Source organism: Microcebus murinus, chromosome 12 (assembly GCF_040939455.1).
Source record: "Microcebus murinus isolate Inina chromosome 12, M.murinus_Inina_mat1.0, whole genome shotgun sequence".
Lineage (NCBI taxonomy): Eukaryota > Metazoa > Chordata > Mammalia > Primates > Cheirogaleidae > Microcebus > Microcebus murinus.
The window spans coordinates 56,834,978-56,841,994 of NC_134115.1; positions in this window are offsets into that span (position 1 = coordinate 56,834,978).

Below are 7,017 nucleotides of genomic sequence, written 5' to 3' on the forward strand. Positions count from 1 at the left end.
ACAAATATGTCAAAAAGAAAAGGAGAGACAGCCCAACTGTTTTCATGTGCAAATGAACATTGGCAGAGGCTTTTCAATATCTCCCATTTATTTTGTCTTTTTTCCATAATAATAAAAATTTTAATTGGGCATATAGTTGCTCCAAATAAAGATTATATATCACAACTTCCCTTAATCACATGTGCCATTCTGCCCATGTAGATGTAAGGAGAAGGTCACAGGGGAGCTTCCAGGAGCCCTTGACTCCCTCATCTGTTCATCCATCCTGCCACCCAGAGGCAGATGCTTTTATCTTGAACCTTGATAAAGGTGGACAATTTGATATTGTCTGGAAGAAGCACGTAATAATGGTATGAGGCTGCAGAAGAGGCAGCAGTAGACTAGGGAAACCAGGTCTGTCAAACTAAGAAATTTGGACCAAAAGTCTCAATCCTATCACACCCAATGCCCTCTTTCCATTGAAAGATTTTATAGGCCGGGCACGGTGGCTCACGCCTGTAATCCTAGCACTCTGGGAAGCTGAGGTGGGCGGATTGTTCGAGGTCAGGAGTTCGAAACCAGCCTGAGCGAGAGCGAGACCCCATCTCTACTATAAATAGAAAGAAATTAATTGGCCAACTAATATATATATAGAAAAAATTAGCCAGGCATGGTGGCGAATGCCTGTAGTCCCAGCTACTCGGGAGGCTGAGGCAGCAGGATTGCTTGAGCCCAGGAGTTTGAGGTTGCTGTGAGCTAGGCTGACGCCACGGCACTGTAGCCGGGGAACAGAGTGAGACTCTGTCTCAAAAAAAAAGAAAAGAAAAGAAAGATTTTATAGCTTGCCCTTTACTATCCTGAAATAAAAATCATGGATTATATAACCTACCTGCACATCTAATTTTAAAATAATAAATATAGTGGACTACAATATAAAGGAAAACAGAAAGCAAAGTAATTCAAATAAAATAATATGCTTAAAATGTAACTTCTCAGATGCACCCATACCAGAAGCAAAAGAAAAAGAAATCCCATGGATTTTCAAACTGTTCTCCTCACCCCCATAAAGACGTTCGTGAGCAATAAGGAGCCAAGGAAAGATTTTTAAACAGACAGTAACTTCATGTTTTAGCCCAGGTTCCCTAGAAAACAGACCTTAAAGCTAGGATAAGGCGCTAAAGTTTTATTGAGAAGTACAACTCCAGAGCAGTTAAGTAAGAGAAAAGGGCAGTGAGGGAAGAATTAGAAGCAAAGTTTTAAAAAGACTTTGCTTTATGATAAGCTATAAAGAATTGTCATAAGTCAAGCACTTGAAAGCTAAAAGGTACACTGCTTGGCCACACGGGATGTCCCTGGACAAGCTGTGTAGAAAAACTGTGCCTCCAAAAAGTCCATGGAAGGGACACCTGTCTCCTGCCAGTCAAAGCTGGCCCAGGGGAGCTGACTTCACACCTTTGGGTTGCTTCACCCAAACTCTTCACCCGGAAGTAGAGGAAGAAGCTGGAAACTCCAAGAGTGGGGCTGGTCTGCCCAGAGTAGAATTGCAGGGACCTGCTCAGAGCAACGAGCCAAGAGCTGGGAAACAGGTAAAGCTGAGAGAAACAACAGAGGCACAGAGGATGTGTGTCTGACATACATGGTTAGATTTGCATTTTCAAAAAAAAACCAAAAATCCCTAGCAGTTGTAGAGCGTGTTGTAGAGGATGTAGATTGAAGGGGGCAGTAGGAGGAAATAAAAAGACCAAACAGGAAGCTGTGGAAACAGTTCTGGAGAGGGACAAGACCGTGAACTAGGGTGCTCACAGTCAGAATGAGCACACACACACACACACACACACACGCTTGCACACTCATGAGTTTACTTGTATTGCTCAATTCCTTTATGCCCTTACTTATGTTTTGTCGCATGGAGATGTCCAAGTTTGATATGTACATACTAAAATCCCTCACTATAATTATTTTGTTTGACTAGTCAATAAAAGATTAAAGAATCACACAACAATGAATTGAGATGCAAGAGCTAAAGTAATCTCTTTGTTAAGCACCAAATGAATCAGAGAAACATTAAAGAAATTCTGTCAATAATAGAGCTGTCAAAAAAAATAAAAAAATAAAAAAAATAAAAAAAAAATAAAAAAAAATAATAGAGCTGTCTATAGCTACATACCTTGTAGATTAAATTATAAAATATTTATTATTCAGAAAAGATTCTTTTTCTGTTGATGCCAAATTAAATCCCTCAAGCACAAGAACTACATACCAGATTATTTACTTCTTCCCAACCTGCAAGTCATAATTATTTCCCTTCACTCATTTTTAACGTTGGCTTTTATATGGTTGAAAATGTGCAATCAGGCAATTCTATTTTTAAAAAGAAATAAAAATTAGGCTTTTCTCTCAAGAAACAGAGCCATAATGAATACAGTAATGAGACACTACAAAGAATTCAGAAATCCTTTTTATTGTAATACACAAAGTCCTATTAGGCTGGCCTACAAATGTGATTGTGAGCAAAGGACTTGACTGCATTGTTCTTCTTCAAAGAGCCTTTCTTTTCTCTTTGATAAGACTTCTTTGGGTTTTGAAGAAAGGAGTAGATAATGAGAAAAACACAATTATGTCTGTGGAGTAGCCCTACACAGAAAAAAATGAGTCACAAAAGGAAAAAAGATGTCCTCATGACCACCTTTGCCATTAGTCACATTGGTTTAGAAGCTTAAAGGTTTTGTGTGAATAGAATATGTGGAAAACAATAGGAAAGTACCCAGAGTGTGAATACTACAATAACAAAAAGTGTTTATAATTATACAAAATATTTCCTTTCCATACAAGCACAACAAATGAGTGGAAGTTAATCTGTACACCTGGTCAAATGACTGGGCGTTGATCTTGAAGTTAACTGTTGTTTCAAACACTGGTGAAGTGAATTCACCTAAACTCTTCACCTGTCAGACTATTTTTTCACTTTAAAAACATAATAGGCCGGGCGCGGTGGCTCACGCCTGTAATCCTAGCACTCTGGGAGGCTGAGGTGGGAGGATTGCTCAAGGTCAGGAGTTCGAAACCAGCCTGAGCAAGAGCGAGACCCCTGTCTCTACTATAAATAGAAAGAAATTAATTGGCTAACTAAGATATATATACAAAAAATTAGCCGGGCATGGTGGCGCATGCCTGTAGTCCCAGCTACTCGGGAGGCTGAGGCAGTAGGATCACTTGAGCCCAAGAGTTTGAGGTTGCTGTGAGCTAGGCTGATGCCACCGCACTCACTCTAGCCTGGGCAACAAAGTGAGACTCTGTCTCAAAAAAAAAAAAAAAAAAAAAAAAAAACATAATAGTTGGCCAGGCATTGTGGCTCACACCTATGATCCTAGAATTCTGGGAGGCCAAGGCTGGAGGATCATTTGAGCTCAGGAGTTCGAGACCAGCCTGAGCAAGAATGAGACCCCATCTCTACTAAAAAAATTATCTGGACAACTAAAAAAAAAATATACATATATATATATCAAAATTAGCCGGCATGGTGGTGCATGCCTGTAGTCCCAGCTACTCGGGAGGCTGAGGCAGGAAGATCGCTTGAGCCCAGGAGTTTGAGGTTGCTGTGAGCTAGGCTGATGCCACAGCACTCTAGCTGGAGCAACAGAGTGAGACTCTGTCTCAAAAATAATAATAATAATAGTTTATTAGTAAATATAGAAACTACCACTGTAAATGTTATCTTTGGAAGAGGGGCTAAATTATTTCCTTTCTCAATCTCTTTTGAATTAAAAGTGACTTGTTTTGTCAAGGATATTTTCCTTGGTCCTAAGCCATATTTGGCATCTACCAAAATGAATCTTTTCTTAAGCCTGCTCGTTGTGTGGTTCCTTATAATGGATAAGAAACCAAGAATTTGAATGAACAAATAGATTAAACCAATTTCACAGAAAAGCTTCCTTTGAAAAACAACTCCTTGTCATAATCATATTCATTTAGTGACCATCTGCCAAGTGCTTTACTCTCTGTATAGAGCACTCTTAGCATAAGTAATTCTATCTTAGAAAAAGACTTCATCTTACATTTCGAAAAGGCGTCATGCCAACAGGAAGCAGATGTTCACCTAATGGACAGAGACACCCAACTGGACAAGAGTGTAACCCTTTACTATCAGCCCTCACAGAGGACTCAGGGGCTTTAAAAAGAGCAGGATTTCACCAGTTTGACACAGCTGTCTCAACAGACACTGTGTTGTTGTCACTCAGCACCTGGCACCTGCCAGCAAAGGCTCTACTCAAATCAAAGACTATTCCTTGCAAAATGTTTACAATTATAATATCCAGATCAGCCCAGGACACTCTCCTCGTCCATATAGTCCTCCTTGGTCTGGTTCATTAACCCTTTTTTCTACCCCTTTTCTCTCTCTCTCTCTCTCTTTTTTTTTTTTTTTTTTTTTTTTTTTGAAGCAGAGTGTCACTCTGTTGCCTAGGCTAGAGTGCTATGCCATCAGCCTAGCTCACAGCAACCTCAAACTCCTGGGCTCAAGTGATCCTCCTGCCTCAGCCTCCCAGATAGCTGGGACTACAGCCACATACCACCACGCCCAGCTAATTTTTTCTATTTTTATTTGCCCAGCTAATTTCATTCTATTTTTAATAGAGATGGGGTCTTGTTCTTGTTCAGGCTGGTCTTGAATTCCTGACCTCAAGCGATCCTCCTGCTTCGGCCTCCCAGAGTGCTAGGATTACAAGCATGAGCCACAGTGCCTAGCCAATCTCCATTTCTCTTTATGTTAAATGCTACTCTTTTTGATGTGAAAATTTTAATCTATAACGTTTGTATCTTGATTAAGTATACTGCTATGTATGATTTGCAATATTGAATGACTTGTGGATGGGCTCGAGCCTGTGTGCCTGTGGCTCTGACTACCAAGTGAACAGGTAGTATGTGTGTGCGGGTATACAGATATAGTTTAAATGCAAATTCCTATCTGGAAAAGATAATACTGGGGTATAAAATCATGCTAAACTATAAAAGACTAATGGCAGATCCTTTGTTGTGGTGTGGGAGGTAGAGGGCAAAGAGACAAAGAGCCCCCTAACACAATCACTCATGTATAAAAAAATAGGAAGAAAACATATTTGTGAAATGTACAGGGAACAAAGCCTTGTCCTAGAGTTAAACATGCCATTTCCACTTTAGCATCTTGACATGTGATTTCTCTGATGGACACAAGGAAACCTGACAGTTCAGGTCTTAAATACTTTCTTGTTATTGATAGCCAAGGCATTTTCTGTCTCAGGTCCAATTCAGCATTGAATTTATAGTCTTAAATATTTTCATTATGTCTAAAATTTTAATTCTTAATAAAAACTCTTAAAGTATATGAATTCTGTATTTGATTTAAAAATTTAGAAAATAAAATAAACCAAGTGAAAAGAAATAAAGGTAAAAATAGAAGAATTATAAATATAATCAAGAACTAACTAATAAATCCAAGAACTCTTTATCTGAAAAATAGCACCTGCCTATTGCTTTGCTCACTGTATAAATAAACATCTAGCAAATGTAATCAAAAAGAAGAACAAACACAAAATGCAAGAAATGAGAAACGGAATGAGAACAACAGAAATCAAAAATTCTCCAAAAAATGAAGTATACCATCTTTGTTCACATCTACACACACACACACACACATACACAAAGAGATTCATAATTCATACTCAGAGCAATCATCCTCCAAATCCCCCAAGCCACTCCAAAACTCCTAATTTCCAAATGCCTCAGAGTTTCCCCCAAATGTTCACCTTGTGGTATCTTTTTTTTTGTCTTTCTCCCTCCTTCTTCATTATGGAGATTGGTTTAGCTTCTCTAACTTCTTTTTGTTCCCTTTCCACTTCTCCCATTGCTTAATTTAGCTACCATAAAGGATATCCTGAGAACTGAGCCAGCAAGTCAAAATCCTAACCATTCTTCCAATTTTCAGGTTCAATCTTTTCATCCCCACCCCCTGATACCTGACATACAGAATCTTGGGACTAGGCCAAAGCACTCATACATCAACCACTCTACAAATCTTCTCCCTCATCCCCACCTCATCACAAATGTTTCAGATGGTGAGAGTTAACACTGAAAGAGTAGCCCCAGGGAACCAAGAGGGTCCATCCTCAGAATTCAAGGGTGGTTCAATATTTGGAAATCTAGTATAACATGTTACATCAACATAACATACATGGGAAATCATGGGATCCCAATGGATGCTGAAAGGCATTTGTAAGCACAAATAAGAAGATGCTATGGACAACAATTTTGACTAACTAAAATGCAGTTGATATCTCTATGAAAGAGGCAGAGATTGAGGTTAGGGGCAAACAGAAAACATCTACTACTTTTCTTGATCTAGTGATAGGGAAATCAGATCCAGAACATGAATTACCTTCATGTGTGTCATCCTCAGGTTCAATTAAATTTGGCCTTAAAATCTGGCCTTGCAGTATGCTTGTCTGTTTCTAGAGGACTGGAGAACACTCAAATGGAATTGCATGACTTATAAAAACATTAGCCATTTTTTGTTTTATCAACTATTAATATAAAGAAATTAATATTGATTGCATTTTTGTGATCTCCTTTTTTAATAAAATTTGGGTGTTTTCACATTCCCAAATATGTACTCATTATAGCTAATTTGGACACATCCACAACAATATAACAAAATTTAAATTACCCACATTCTCACTATCCAGGGAGGACCACTAATTAACATTTTAGTATATTTTTTCCCAGCATGAATTTGGGAACATAAGCACTCTTGATATTTAGTTAAAACATAAGTTTGTTGCTGGTATTATAACAATCACTTCTATGTCCCAAACCCCTCAAAGGGACATCAGAGGCCTCTAGATTAAAGAGTTTTGACAGATTCTCCAGGCAGAAGATTAAACATTTGTCTTCCCCAAAGCACCAGGGAGATTTGATGCCCTCCCATTGGTAGCAACGTGACTTTCTCTGTGTGGCTTGGAGAAAAGCCTTTCCAGTTGGTTCAAAATAATCAGAGTCTAGGGGACA